We start from the raw sequence: 16339 nt of genomic DNA, 5'->3' as shown, positions 1-16339 counted from the left end.
GTCCAATAAGTTATTAACTAATAACCTCAATTGTTTAGGGTGCTCACAGGGAAACACACTTTAGTCTAACGCAGTGATTCTTAGTCAGGGGCAATTTTGCCCCCTAGGAGACATCAGGCCAGGTCTGAAGACATTTTTGGTTATTACAACTTGGAAGGAGGCAAGGACATGAATGGGAGTGCTACTGACATCAACTAGGTAAAAGCTAGGATGCTGCTAAATACCCTACAATGTCAACAGTTTCAAGAAACCCTGATGATTTTCAAACTCAAGCAGGCAAAGAATCCCCTGGAGAGCTGGACCCATGTCCAGAGTTTCTGATTCAGCAGGCCTCCGGGGAGGTCTGAGAACTTGCATTTCTCACAAGTTCCCGGGTGATGCTGCTGTTTGCTGGTCCAGGGACCACACTTGAAGAACTACTGATCCATATTTTCAGAGAAGACATCCCCAAGAAAATTTTGTGTAAAGGTTTAGCAAGACATAGCTGGAGAAAAAGGAAAGGGTAAACTTTTGCAGACAGTTTGTGCAAAAACCCCAGAGGTAGGAAGTTTTGGCATGTTCAAGGAACTGAAATAAAGGAGCATGGGGTTGAATGGAGCTGGAGAGGGAGCCAGAGGCAGATGGTGCAGGCCCGTAGTAGGAGTGTGATCTTTATTCCATTTAAAGCAAAGGATAGACACTGAAGAGACTTTAGCAGAGAACTGGGGGAATCGACCAGGGAATTGGGGTGAACAGTACGCTAGGGCATGTTGCCTACAGTCTAATATAACAAAAGTACGTGGCCTTTGGAGCCAGATGGTCCTGGATTTCAACCCTAATTAGATCTCTTACTAGTTATATGATCAAGGGCAAATTGTTTAACTTCCATGCGCCTCAGTTTCCTCATCTGTAAAATGGGGCCATTCATACCCACTTCACTGTATTGTTGTGAGAATAAATGAGATCATGTTCATAAAAGTATCTGGCACACAGAAGGGCTCAATGAATGTTAATTCTCTTCCATTAAATGTCAATGATGAAAGGATCAGGGCTCCACCAGAACCTATTTTGCATCTCAAAGAGCACACAGCAAAGCATGATGTCAGCAACCCAGGTCTGTCCAAAGAGTGCTTGCATCACCTGTGTGTGCCAAACCTGCACCAGGGTGCTGCTGGCATAGTTAAGGGCAAATTAGGCAACCACCGGCCCACACAAAAATGCCACAAAGCTAATGCTAGGTTTGCAGATACCATCATAGGGCTCAGGCCAAAGTTACCTAATTTATTGATGTTTGGATACTTCAGAGGCTCTTTTTCCATGTCTTTTATTGTTTTGTAGCCTGACAATAAGGGGGAGGAGAAACAGAACTTGGAACCACAATAAATAATAATACTTAACACTTAAATAACCTTTGCCATCTTCAAAGCCATTTCCAAACACTCACAAATTAAGACTCACCCAGCCCCAGCCTTGGGAAAGTGTCATTATCTTTGTTTCTTCAACACAGCAAAGAGGATGAGGTAATGGAGTTGCCCAAACTCTGGCCACTTGGCATCAGAATGGGCTGCTGTAATTCAATCCAGGCATCCCTCGTGGATCCATTCCAGAAGGTCCTGGGCGTTTCCCTGGACCATGGGTCGTGCAAAATGTTTGCTTGGAAAAGCAAGGTCTACTTTTCAAGAATCACTTTTAAAAACCATAGTAAATAACAAAGATGGAAGAGAAGTTTTGGAGGGGATGGATATGTTTATGGCATGGATTGTAGTGATGGTTTCAAGGATGTAAATTTATCTCCAAACTCATCAAGTTGTATACACTAAATAGGTATAGCTTTTTGTAGGTCAATCATCCCTCAATATATTGGTTAGAATTAAAAGAATTCCTTGTGAATCTAATGTTGCATGGATATTCCCAGCACAAACTGAATTAGACTTAACTGGAACGGTTGCTTTTTGGCCAACACGGTGCCATATCTGGCTCCCCAATTCTCTCACTCTTCCATCTCCCAGAAAACTGAGCAAATGTCAGGGTTTTTTTGAGTGTTAGATAATTATATAATTAATAATGATAATATCTCAGAGTTTCCTCATCTGTAAGTTGGAGATAATGACACAGAGGGTTGTCGTGAGGACAATGTGTGAAGAATGCCAGGAAGGGAATCAACACAAGGAAGTTTTCCTTATCATTGCTGTGGTTGATGCCATTGACATCGTATTTCTATCATTTTACTATTTTCCATATGTTTCATGTATGCTCTGCCTTATGGTGTTCATGAGAGTTGTCTCGTAAAGATAAGCAGGTAGCATCCTTTGTGGAAATGTGGGCTCAGAGAGGGCAAATGGACTCACCCAAAACTACACAGCTAATCACTGGCAGAGCAGGGAGGTGCCCATAGGTTGTCTTTATATCACCCCAACTTCATACATGACTTCCTCTCCTCCTACCCCAGAGACTTCTTCTTTGTGTCCATGTTGTCTAGGACGTTTGCATTCTCTCCTTCTCCACATTCCAGGCAAGTAATGATGTCTCTGAACTCCCCTCCCATAATTCCACAGCAGCTCAAGACATCTATTAAACCCCATTATATGCCGTACGCTGTACCCAGGGTCTGTGGAATATCAAGGAGCTTGTCCTCAAGAAGCTTCATATCAAGTGGGAAAGATGAGCACCAGCTAGAACAACTGCTCCTTGGAACCAAGACTCAGAAAGGACCATTTAGAACAGCCACCACTAGAATTCTGGATCTAAAAAATGCCAACCAACCCCACCTTCAACCCTACTCCTATGTCACCAGGGGCATGATGCTTTAGAAACAGCATCAGACACTCGCATCAGAAAGTCCTCATTTGTCTCAAGGTGTAAGATTCTCCCGTTAAGGTGCCCAGAAGCCATGTTTGCTTATTTCAAAATGGACAGATTAATCACAGATTAATGGTTTATGCGTTTTGGTTGCAATTCTGATAACTCATTTTGGAAGGATTGGTTGTTTCATGACCATCAGAAGTCAAAGGAGCCAGCTCAAAGGAATAGAGTTGGAATCAGACAGAGTGTAAATCTCAGCTTTGCTCCTGACTGGCTGTGTGATCGGGGAGAACTCGGCCCCCCTCCAGGACTCGGTTTCCTCATTTGTAAAACGGAGGCAATAAGATCAACTTCCCGGGTCATTGAGGAGTTCATGAAATAATATGTGGCACTTTACAAATGCTAGTAAAATATCAACAACTAATATTTTACTGTTTTTAAAGTAGTAGCTTTAGTTAAGAAACTGGAAGACAAATTAATAGCTATTTTATAAATATAGTTATGTGGTAGAAAAATTCTAGTTTATGATGAGAAAAGCATAGAAGGGATGCTTGGGGCAAAAGGGTGGAAAGCAGTGCATCATCATTATGAAAGACCTTTTGTGTGCCATACAAATAGCATGATATTAATTGTGTGGTTCTGGAGCCAGACAGACCTGAATTCGAATCCTAATTCTATTCCTTCTTGGCTGTGCAGCTTTAGACAGCTACTTAATCTTTCTGGGCCTCAGCTTCCCAATCTGTAAATGAGATAACAAATACACCTACCTCATAGTGTTTGGTGAAAACTGTGTGGGTGAAAAGCACTCACCACAGCACCTGAGAAGTAGCAGGCACTTAGTAAACATTCTCTTTATTTTAACTATTATCCAGCAAAAAGGAAAGACAGCTTGCTCAAAGTTCTCTTGGTCAGCACTTTAGGGAGTGGAATACACTCGTCTCCAGCATAGCAGCAGTTACAAGAATAACGAGATCTGAAGGTGCTTTGCTAGCTCAGAGAAGGAAAAGTTTGGAATTGAAATCCTCAGTGGCTTTAGGTCAGAGAACGGCAGCCAAGAAAGGTGACTCAAGGCTGGGTGCAACGTGAGGGCGGCAGGGTACTATACTGCCTGGAACGTCACAAGTACAGTGGCCAGACATCCCAGTCTGCCCAGGTGTGGACAGATATCTTTCAATATGTAACAAACCATCCAAAATTTAACGACTTAAAACAACACCATTTTGTTCATGTATCTGTAATTTCAGGGGGGCTCTGCAGAAAGAGAGAAAGAGAGGGAGGAAAGAAGGATGGAAGGTAAGAGAGAGGGAGGGAAGAAGGAAAGAAGGAAGGAAAGGAAGGAAGGAGAAAAAGAAAGGAAGGAAGGAAGGAAGAAAAAAAGGAAGAAAGAAAAAGAGAGAGAAAGAAAGAAAAAAAAGGAGAAATAGATGAGAGAGAGAGAATTACTGAAATTTACAGGAGGACAGAGTTTGCTTGAACTCTAGAAAGAGATTGTAGGAAATACTCACCCGTGGTGGGCTTCAAGGGAAAGAGAATTCCTTTAGGGACTGGAGGTTGAGCCAGTGACCTCTGACATCCCTTCCAGCTCTCAGATTCTGTGACCATCTCCAAGGAATGAGCACAGTGATGATTAACATTCCCTTTTTTCCAAGATGAGTGGTGTACACTTTCATCTTTCAATGCTTATAAATGCCTTTGAAAATGGAATGTGCCACATACATACTAAGAGCTATTATTAATGTGGTGTCCAAACACCTCTCTCCACATGACAGTTAAGGAACAAAGCATTAGGAGCGAGAGCATTAGAGAACTTTCAGAGTAAGCATGTGTGTGCACACACCCCAATTAAGGAATGTTCTCTATTCTCACCCTGCCTTGGGAGAGGCAGAATATTTCACAGTGGCCAGAGATGGAGCAGAATGGCAGACAAGCAAGGGCTGAGTAGAGAATTGGGTGACAAGACCAGAGCATAATTAATCAATGCAGTTTTCATGGACCTCCTATTTGTGATTCAAAAGCTAAGAGCTATAGAAAATGTAAAAACTTCATGGATACAAGGCTCTGTGCCAAAGACATTGACCCAGTTTTAGAAGTCTACTCTCAGAAGATGGACTTAAAGGCCAGCTGACCAGGCCCCAAATGCAGATAACCCACCAGGGCTGAGCAAGGAGTGAAGATCCTACTTGTAGATAACCAGGGGTAGGTCAACTAAAATTTCTACTGCAGTTGCAGAAGCCATGGTTCTAAAGCATTTTTGTTCATGAATGCTTCAAGAATCCAATGGAAGTTATGAACCCTCTTCCCAGAAAAACACACATGCCAATAAAATCTTGCATTTAGTGTCTCACGGAGTTCACATATTTCCTAAAGCTCTGTCATTTCCACAGCTCTTGTGTAGCTGGGACCTCTAAGTTGTGAAATTAGCAAACTCTGAACAGATTCAAAACAGAGACTAGATCTTCTCCAACTCTGAATCCTGGGCATCTAGCCCAGTGCCTGGCATGTCATGCACCTAAAATAAATTCTTGTTTAATAAAGAAACACGGAATTAAAGATTTTAAAGAGCAATGGATCATCCTTTAACTGTGTCTCTAAAGAGCTTTATAATTTATTTGTTTTTTTGGTTGTTGTGTAATACTTGTCAGGAATTTGACCACCATAGTGTAGAGAGTCAAGAAGACATGACTGAATCACCAAATCAGCCGGAATCATTTCAAGAACAAGGGAAGGTTGAAATATTTACTCTCTTACCCCCGACACAAGATGCAAACTCTGTCTTGAAGAACATTAAAGAACCGTGTGTAAATTACAAAATCCACACCTAAAATGGCAAAATTGAGGGTATCACTCTTCAGAAATCCCAGAAGAACAGCAAAGCAGCATGTACTTCAAGCCTTTCATCTCTCTGAGCAGAACTAGCCTTGGTACACCTCTCAAACTTCCTCCATCATGAAAGAAATGGGAATAGGTCACGCTTAAACTCACCCGGGCTGTAAATGCCGCTGGAATAAACCCCTCAACAAGACACCCACTGGAACCGTTCACTGGAAGAAATGGATCCTATCACTCAAGCAACTTCCTGGTTTATCAAAATCAAGATGTCAGGAGAGAGAAGCAAAGATGGGACAGAATTAAAGAGACAGGGTGAGAGAGCAGGAGGGACAGAAGCAGGGCTTCTGAAAGTCAAGGCTTCTGGTTTCATCTCTTTCTAAAGTAGTTTTTCCCCTTGAAGAGGTAAATAAAACAAGACCATATGGGTATGACATTATGCAAATAAGTAGACAGAGAGAAGAAAACCTTAATTGCTGCTAAGAGTTAAGACCCAGTCCAGAAGCCATGTGGCAGATTATCTCTCAGTGACCCCCCCACCCCCACCCAGCACCTTTGCATCTGTCCAGGGCTTCGCACCTTGAGGGCTTCCAACTTCCGGCCACCTTGAGGGGCTTTTTAGTAAAGTGCCACAGAATGTAAAATTAGAAACCAGGCTTCCTTTTTTTTCCCCCTGTCTGTTAGTCGCACATAAATCAGCATTAACTGAGAAACATCCCCTCCTAACTTGCAATGGCGGACACAAGAGTTAAGCTGAGCTTTCACAGTCACCTCGACTCTGCTTCTCAGACCCTTCTCCACATGCCCCTCCAAAGAAAAGGAAACCATGGCCCTGGGTCCCGCATTCTCACCATTTTACCTGTTGCCTCTTCATTCTAAATGTGTGACCCCAGCAAATGGCTTAACTTCTTTGACCCGTATCTGTGAAACGGGGATTTCAAAAAGTCTGTCCACCTGTGGAGTTGTGGTGAGGCTCAAATGCATCCACGCAGATGACATTTGGCACAAGCTGGTTACCTACCACTGAGAGATTGTTGTGGGCAAACCACCATGAGCCCAGTTCCATAGGTTTATAGCCCCAAATTCAGGCTCAGATATGATCCCCAAAGGCAAGGACCTGCTGTACTTGTCACTCACGATGCAGGGCCTGCACTCCTGCGAGTGGTCAAAAATGCTGCACACGCTGGGGATGGGGATAAAAGATTCACTGATCTACTCTTTTCCCCAAGACATTTATCTTTAGGCCATTTATGTTTATCAAGAGGAGAAAATAAGGGCAGAAGTTTCATGTTGTTTTTTCATCAGGATCAAGGCTTGGGTCATTTGTATACAATTTACATTTATTTCATGGAGGCTCTAACTTGGTAAGTTGCCCCGAGATGGAGCAGTGAAGCGCCGAACCTGCAGTGCCGACTCAAATCCTGTCTCTGACAGGTGAAGTCAGCAGGAAGTCGGGGCAGCCTTTCAAGACTGACCACACACGCACGGGGAGAGGTGTCTGGGTGGTGCCTGGGTAAACGCTATCTTTCTGTTGTAAAGTTTAGAAGAGGGTTTTAAATAATTATAACAATTGATACCTGTTTTCCATTTAAAGTAGGAAGATCAACTTTTCTTCTGTCACATTTCCATTTTGGTTTAAAAAAAGAGTTACTCCAAAGAAAACATGAAAGAAACAATAAGACAGATGGTATGCAAATGAGTCAAAAATCTTGAGTTGGCCCTCAAATGATTATTTATATTTGAGAAGCCAGGGACAAATAGGGAAAGCTTTGAAGAAAAGGCAAGATATCTGGGCTCCAGTCCTAGCTTTAGTTATTTTTCTGTGAAAATGTAGGCACACCGTATTACATCTCTGTTTACAGATTCCCTTGTCAGTGACAGTGGGGATGATGTTACCCAGTGGGAGAAGTGTTCTTCTCTTTCCCCTGCTCTGCTCATGAAAAGCATCCTCAGTCTTTATGGATTGCTCTGCCACCGACTACTGTCTCTGTTGCAATGTGTCTCTCCTTCTGCCCCTCTTCTATGTCATGGGGCAGGGGCTTATCAGGAAACAGTATTGCAGGTGATTAAGAGCATGAGCTTTAGAGCTAGGCTGTGGGATTCATATCTCAGCTCTGCCACTCCCCAGCTGTGCCTCAGTTTCTTCATCTGAAAAATGAAATATCTACCTCATGGAGTCATTATTAAAATCAAAAGAAATTACATAAAATGCTTAGGCCAGTGCCTGGCATATAATAAGTACTCAAGACAGGCTGGTTATTGCTATTTTTCTACTGAATATGTTCCAAATGGTTTTGTTTTACAGTCAGTTGTTGACTTCTTCCACAAGAGGGAAGCTTCTTAAGGGCAAAATTGGGGTTCTTCAGCCTTAATTTCCCCTTAACACCTAACACTACTCTTTGTGGGTTATTGGCATGTGTTATTGAATTGAATTAAAGAAAGCGTTTATTTTTAATTTTTATTTGACAGTTTAGGAAATTCTGTTGAGTATTGATATTATCTGACCCAGTCAATCTTGACTATATTCAAAATGAAGTGACATAAAAACAAACACATTGGTGTCACGGCCCACCTTCTCCCCACAAACCCCTCCCCCATTCACAAGTAGAAAAGAATGTTAAACCCCCAAAACCTAGGGATATGTGTCTTTTCTCCTCAGAGTCCATGAGACTTTCACATCAAACAAGCTCATCAAGAGAAATTTGCATCGAAACTCCTGCCAGGTTGGAGTTAAAAGAACCTTCAAGACAATTATTCTCACCTCTTGTCTTACAGAGGGAGAAATTAAGGCCCTGAGATGAAAACAGATGCATCCATGATTACAGAGCACAGTAGTAGCAGAGCCAGAACTCAAACATTCCTCTGCACGCCTGGAAGTATCACTACATTACAAGTATGTTTGACCAAAACACTATGCTCTATTCAAAGAAAATATTAACTAACTTTATTGTGGTAATCATTTTATAATATATACAAATATCAAATCATTACACCTTAAATTGTACAACTTAAAATTATACAATGTGTGTCAACTATATTTCAATAAAGCTGGAAAAAATTTTAATTAAAAAATATATATATACATACAGTAAGGGGTTGAATAACTAAATGAAAGACTTGCTTCTCCAGGAAAAACATATCATCAAGTTTCCAGAAGAAAAGAATTTGGTGGAAACCCATCATCCTCTGTTGTACACATCTGTCTCAATCAGAATAGTGCCAACTGCTATTGAGGAACTGCCATTTAGAGAAGGGGTCTGTAAACTACTGTCCCTGGGCCACGGCTGTCCAACCACCTGTTTTTGTAAATAAAGTTTTACTGGAACACAGCCACATTTGTTCAGTTACATATTGTCTATGGACGCTTTCATGCTACAGCGGCAGAAGCCTGACTCAACCAATACAATAGACAATACAAGTGGTTCATCCAAGGCAGGGCTCAATCACCGCCAGCCTGTGAATTCCTCCTACCCAGAAGAAAGCTAAGGGTTCAGCAAGGAGGGGTCCTTCATTCAGTGTAGACCTCTTAATTTTGCCTGTTTGATGTTCATGAATCCATGTGGTCAGAGAGAATATTACAGCTGGTATGGGAGCAAGATGTATCATAGAGCATACGCCATTGATCAGAGAATTCTCATTCGAAAATATTTTCCTGACTCTATCAAGATCACAAAAGATTACAAATACCATAGGTCAATGTTATTCAAAATGATATTTTGATCCTTAAATCCCATGAAAGATCAGAAATGCTGAAACCAATATCTTAAGCCCTCAAAGGACCTACAGTTTGACCTCCAAGTCTAATAGAGGAATTAGGTCTTCCCTTAAGAACCAGAAAACTCAGGGAGGGGCTGAGAGGGTAAGGAGATTGGAGATCAGTGAATCAGCCTCTGAGTAAGTGAGAAAGCAGACTCTTTGACTCGTAGAACGAGCTACTTAGAATTTTCTTAAAGTTTTTGAGGTTGTGCTCATTGGGAAATTATGTTATTCTTCAGGAAATATTCATTCTCTTTGCACCACCACCATAGACAGGGCATACCTCCCAGCCTCAATGACTTTGAGTTTGGCCAGGCAACTTACTTTGGCCAATGGGCTGTAGGTGAAAGTGACAGGAGGTCAGTTTTGAGCTTTCTGTGTTTCCAATCTCACTCTGCCACTCCTGCATTCACCACGAGAAGTGGGGTACAAGTGCCTGTTGCTTCTTCAGCCTAGGTCCAGGAATGAGAGACGTGTGGAGTACTCTGGAAACTGACATGCAGACAAAATCCTACCCACAGACTGAACCTGACCAGCAGACCCGTAAGCAAGAAATAAAACTTGTAGTTAGAGGCCACTGATTTGGGGTTTATTTGATGCTACAGTAGATCTGATTAATACAGTTCACTTCTTTGCCAATGAGGCTGTGGAAATAGTAGATTTACTGTCAGGTTTGTGAATTAAACTCTTATTAAAGCTTATTAAATATCCTTTATTTCATTTTGCACATAAGGAAACTACAATCTGGAGAGTGAGTTGCCCAAAGGCCCTAACAAGTTAGTGGCAGAGAAAAAGAGAAGATTCCTGCCTTGTAATCCACAATTCTTACCCTGATTGGTTTGATTTCTCAGTTAGTCAGTCTTCTTAATCACTTGTAAACTTAACATTCTAATCGAATAGACACTCCAGGTCATGAAAAATCCCAGAAATTGTTATCAGGAAAAAAACCAGTTGAATTATTTTTGGATGAAATAGATACCAATATATCAACATTGCACCACATGTCCTAAGAAATGCTCTATGAGGTTACAGCCAGATGAGTCTTAAGAGTAAACACAGCCACATTTTATTTTTCAGCCTGAGAGTTGGCATTCACATGCTCCAGATGACGTTCAGATTATCTTTCTAAGGAGTCTAAGTGGTCAGCACTGGTGCTACTCCCCAAATAACTCAGAAATATGTTCAAATTAGGCAATAGAATACATGATTCTTATCTGCTAGTCCAACGTCAGACAGCTGATTTTCTCAAACATTCCTAGAACCTCAAATTAGGAGAAAGTTTTGAGGTTCTGTGGTTCAGCTTTGTAACTAATGGAGCTGGAGTTTGAGGATCTGAAAGATCTGGATTAAAACTCCACCTCCGCAGGGGCTGGCCCCGCGGCCGAGTGGTTAAGTTCGGGCGCTCCGCTACAGGCGGCCCTGTGTTTCATTGGTTCGAATCCTGGGCGTGGACATGGCACTGCTCGTCAAACCACACTGAGGCAGCGTCCCACATGCCACAACTAGAAGGATCCACAAGGAAGAATGTACAACTATGTACTGGGGGGCTTTGGGGAGAAAAAAGAAAAAAAGAAAATCTCTAAAAAAATAAAAAAAAACTCCACCTCTGCAAACTACCAGTGCATGCCATCGAGAAAATTAAGTTTCTCCAAAGCTTGGGTTTCCATCTGTAATATGGAGATACTCCTACACTACTTCAAAAGATAGCTATAGAATTAAATTAACCAGGCATTCGAAGCATCTGGCACAATATCTGGGATAGTGTAAGCATGCAATAAATATTAGCCATTAATATCATTATTATTATTATTATTATTATTGGATCCAAAAGGATGGCCATCTGGCCTACTTTTTTTAAATAAACTTTATTGCAGCAAAATTTGCATACAGTAAAATATACCCTTGTTAAGTACAGAGTTTGGTGAGTTTTGGCAAATTTATGCAGTCACGTAACCACTGCCACAATCACAATATAAGACATGTCCATGACACTAGAAACTTCCTTCCCGAATGTTTGAAATCCATCACTACCAGCCACAGCCCTAGACAATCACTAATCTGCTTTCCACTATTTGGGATGGTATTATAGATTAATTTTCCCTGTTCTAGAGTTTTATGTAAATGGAATACTGAAGTATGCATTTTATGTCTGAATTATTTCCCTCATATTTTAAGATTCTTTCGTGTCACAGTGAGTTTCAATAGTTTATTCCTTTTTTTGTGAGTAATATTCTGTTGTATGGCTCTACCACCATTTCTTTATCCATTCACCTGTTAACAGGCATTTGGACTGTTCTACTTTGGGCCGGTTATGAACAAAGGTGCTCTGAACATTTGCGTACAAGTCTTTTTGTGGACATAGGTTTGAATTTTTCTTGGGTAAATACCTAGGAGTAGAATGACCAATGGATGTTGTATGAATGTTTAACTTTATAAGAAACTGCCAAAGGCTTCTTGAAAGCGGCTATAGTATTTTACACTTTCACCAGCAAATCTACGGGAGTTCCTATTGCATACATCCTCACTGACACTTGATATTGTCAGTCTTTTTAATTTCGGCCACTTTAATTATTATATTGGTAACTTATTGTAGTTCAAGTTTGCGTTTCCCTGAGGAAAAATTATGTGCGGTATATTATCTGATGCTTATTTGTCATCTGTATATCTTCTTTTGTGAAGTGTCTATTCAAAACTTATATCCATGGGAAGGGAAGGGCAGATATTTTATTATTATTACTGAGTTGTAAGAGTTCTTTATGTATTCTCAATAGAAGTCCTTTGCCATATACATAGAGAAAAAATATTTTTGCCCAGTCTGTCCATCCAGCCTGTTTTAAACATATTAAGGAAATGGCACTCTCCTCCAAGACAATTAAATCTGAAGTTTGACGGTTCTATTTATTAGGAAGCTTGGGCTTACAAAGAAGAAGAGACCATTTCTTTATAGCAAGGATTGGTAGACTATGGGCTCTGAGCCAAACTTGGCCCACAGCTTGTTTTTGGGAACAAAGTTTTATTGAAACACAGCCATTCTCATTAGTTTACATATTGACCACATCTGCTTTTGTGCTACAAAGGCAGTGTTGAGAAGTTGCAATAGAGACCACAGGGCTTCCAAAGCCCAAAGTATTTACTATCTACCCCTTTACTGAACAAGTTAGCCACCTGCTGCTTTATAGCATTGGCCTGTTTATTCCAATCGTGCTTTTGGATAACAGAAAAGAACCCTGTCACCTCCTTCAAGGATTTGAAACAACTTCTTTGTCTCCTTCCTATTCTTCAGGCTGAATAAATTATCTTTCAACTTCTCCTGAAATAGGTTTTCAAGCACACACATCATCCTTGCCTCCATTCAGTTTATCAGTTCCATTTAAATTGCCATGCCCAAAGCTATCATAGACTTCCTCAGGATCAAATAATTACAGGTGATGAGAAAACCATTTATTCCTTTAACTTGGACTGTACAGGTTTTTAACAACCTCATCCTATGGATGGCTCCAATTAAGAATGTGGTCAGTTATAACCCCAAGTGTTATTCTACTGAGAGAGAGTTCCCTAAGATTCTTTACTGATTCATTCATCACTTCATTCCACAAGTATATGTGAAGTAACTTCTGTGTTCAATGCATTGTGCAAATGGTTATTTGAATCTAAATGCAAGACATTGCATTCATACCTGTTAAATATTATGAACTGTGACTCACATTCCAATCTGTCATATGTGGCATTGTCTATTATCATGATTATCTGTTGTTGTGCAACAATCACTCCAAATGTAATGTTTAAATAAAACAATGACAGGGGCCGGCCCAGTGGCACAGCAGTTAAGTGCACACGTTCTGCTTCGGTGGCCCAGGGTTCACCAGTTCAGATCCCGGGTGCGGACATGGCACCACTTGGCAAGCCATACTGTGGCAGGCGTCCCATATATAAAGTAGAGGAAGGTGGGCACGGATGTTAGCTCAGGGCCAGTCTTCTTCAACAAAAAGAGGAGGATTGGCAGCAGATGTTAGCTCAGGGCTGATCTTCCTCAAAAAATTAATTAACTAATTAATTAATTAAATAATGGCAATCTACACAGTTCATGATTGTGCAATTTGGGCCAAACTCAGCAGAGAAGGCTCATTTCTGTTCTACACGACATCAGCTTGGGTCCTCAGGCACCTCTCTCTCTCTCTCTATGTGGTCCATCATGTGGTCCCTCCAGCATGGTAGCTTCAGGGTCGCAATCCAAAAGCACGTGTCCCAAGAGAGAGCCAGAGAAAAGCTGTATGACTGTCCCTAATCTAGCCTCAGAAGTCACTTATGGTCACTTCTCCGGCATTTTATTGGTTAAGGCAGTCACAGATTTCTGCCCCATTTCAAGGCAGAGGGAAAACTAGACTCCACCTCTTGACAGAAGGCCTGTGGAAGGAGATGCGTGCAGGTCTTAAAACCTCCACAGCCACCATTGTGTAGATTGGAGTGATGGTTCTCAAACTATGGCCGTGAGGAGCTCTGATAGCCCAGGAACTGACCTGAGTTTTTCCACCATGAAGACAGAACTTTGACATTCAGTCTCCTAATCATTTCTCTCAAGAAGTAAATATATATTTCTGTGTACTTCCTGCCTGGTGACAGCCACCTTTGGTGCCCACTCAAACCTGCCCTTGAGCTCAGAAGCAAAGAAACAAAGTATTCCACTGGCCTGTGTAAAACAGGCTCTTTCAAGCTACATTTCTCCCGGTTGGAGCCTGTGGCCTGGAGCTCAGCCTCAGGAAGACTACCTGGACTTCTTTAAGATTAGATTAAATTCCAAAAGGAGAATACATGTTCCTGTGCTCCTTAGGCCTCTGAAAGATGCCGTGAAATTTGGCTGATGTAACTGGATAAAAGGAGCTCTTTATAATGAGTAAATTCTGCCAAGACTATCTCCTTGAATATCTCCTCAGGCCGGCAGTGTGATAATGCACCCTCAGTACATTTAAAGTAAACTTGGCTTTTTAATGTTTAATTAGTATTATTTTATTTTAATTTGAAGCATGAACCCTATTATTGCTCGAGGAAATGTAGAAGCAGCTTTGAAGTCGCCCACCGAACTTGGAAGAGGCAGCAGGGGCCCTAAAGAGTACGTGAGCTTTGAGATGACATCCCAGTTCCAGTGACGGCACTACACAACCTGGGGGAATCATGTCACCTCTTTGTGCCTCAGTTTCCTCATCTGTCAAGTAGGGAGAAGCCATTGAGAAATGCTCACCAGTGTTCCAAGTGACTTTCACTAAATCTGGAGAGCAGAAATGCTCCAGGCTTAATTCCTACCCTCCAGCCCCCAATAAGGAAAAAGAAAGAGCAAAACAGAGAAAAATAGGACTTACTTATAACTAGAAACGAAACTCTTCTTCCAAATAGCTTCACGCAACCTCTCTGAGCCTCTGGTTCCTCATCGATAAACTGCAGTGGCCATCCTTGCACTGCCCATATCCCTGGGCTGTTGAGCTGATCAAATGAGATGGTGCATGCAAAGGAACACCATAAACCATAATAGCCTCTGCATTTGTCAACAGCTGTTAAAAGAAATAGTAATAAAGAAAAAAATACCAAGTTGTGTGACTTGACCAGGTTCTAAGGCACCAGTATGGAGAAAATGGGAAGAGAGGGCAGCAGTTTGAGCTCAGCCAAGCTCTCACCCTTTGAATGCATAAAACACCAAAGATTCACCCCAGATATCTGAAGCGTGCGACTCTGTGATTCCCATACAAGCATTCCAGGAGACAGCAAAGAGAGGAAGGAAGGAAGGGAAGGAATAGCTGGCTCTGACTGAGGGCCTGCTGAAGAGGGAGGAAGGGAGAGCGCCTTGGAATATGAATCCTGTTGCCTCTTCTGATCTTGAATATAAGACATCTAAGCTGCATGGCCTTGGCAAGACAGTTAAACTTTCTGTGCCTCAGTTTCTTCATCTGTAAAATGGGGATAATAATAGGGTCTCCCTATGGAGTTGTTGTGAATATTACTTACTGCAAGTGCTTAGAACTTGAATGCTTCTCATATAGTGAACACTCACTATGTGTTATATTTATTTATTCATTTATTCCATTCAATTAAATATTTATTGAGAGTTCACTCCATGCCAACTCCTGTTTTAGGAACTGGGCATACAGTCACCAGCAAAACAAAGTCCCTGCTCTTAAGTAGCTTGGAGTACACTGTAGAGCAGATCCAGACAGACAATAGACAAATTAGTACGAAGTATGTCAGTTCACCATAAATACTATGGATTAAAGACAGGGTAGAGGGAATATGAGATTAAGGGGTTGCAATTTTAGGTCAAGTGACCAAGGACACCTCCTTGATCCTGTGATATATTGAGCATGTTGGCAAAGGTGTAGTGGCTACCCAGGTGCCCTCTCAGGCTGAAGGCACCCATTCTGCCTGCTACCAGGAGCTCTGGCTGCTGCCCCAAGACTCGGCCAAACAGAGCTTTCATCTCATCCCTTTTCTCAGAAGGCAGTCTGTATCTGTGACCAGTCAACATGGATGTACAAAAGCCCCATCACTTATCCTCAACTGGGACAACTCTGCAGGGTCATCCCAGCTCCAGGGTCCCTGTGAGATTGCCGGTGGTTTCCACTAAAACTTCATCATGGCCCAGCTCCTCCCTCTGCACAATCCTGCCTTCCTCCCCATCTCAAGTGTTCTTCCTGAGCTCACTCCCCAATTAGTCTCCTCCTCACAAACTTCAGTCTCAGTTTCTCTTTCCCAGGAAATGTGACCTAAGACCAAGGCTAAGTAACTTGTACGATATCTGTGAGCAGAAAGTGGTGGCGTAAGGATTTGCTCCTGGGGCTGCCTGCTTCCATGGCCTTTAGCCTCTTCTGTTATCAGCAGTAGTGCATTCCAGTCTGTTCCCGTCAGTGAGGCAGAAAAAAACTTCTTGGAATTTCTGGGCAACCCAGAGCATGAGGATGGCTGTGGCTATGGACAAGAAAAGAAATTTCAA

The 16339-nt window shown here is 41.8% G+C and overlaps 1 long non-coding RNA gene across 7 annotated transcripts in view; it reads right to left on the bottom strand.

Annotated features, from left to right (window-relative positions):
• The window catches only part of LOC106824820 (uncharacterized), a 454906-nt gene that overhangs the window by 42111 nt on the left and 396456 nt on the right, over positions 1-16339 (bottom strand). For 5 of the 7 annotated variants that reach the window (XR_011493359.1, XR_011493360.1, XR_011493362.1 and 2 more), the window contains one exon: positions 4287-16314. This is a non-coding gene — a long non-coding RNA (uncharacterized lncRNA). The remainder of the gene's footprint in view (positions 1-4286; positions 16315-16339) is intronic. The other 2 variants (XR_011493365.1, XR_011493361.1) reach the window with 2 other exon arrangements.

This window comes from Equus asinus, chromosome 12 (genome assembly GCF_041296235.1).
Source record: "Equus asinus isolate D_3611 breed Donkey chromosome 12, EquAss-T2T_v2, whole genome shotgun sequence".
NCBI lineage: Eukaryota > Metazoa > Chordata > Mammalia > Perissodactyla > Equidae > Equus > Equus asinus.
Note: the sequence above shows the minus strand (reverse complement) of the source record. Positions and strands in the feature narration are given on the sequence as shown.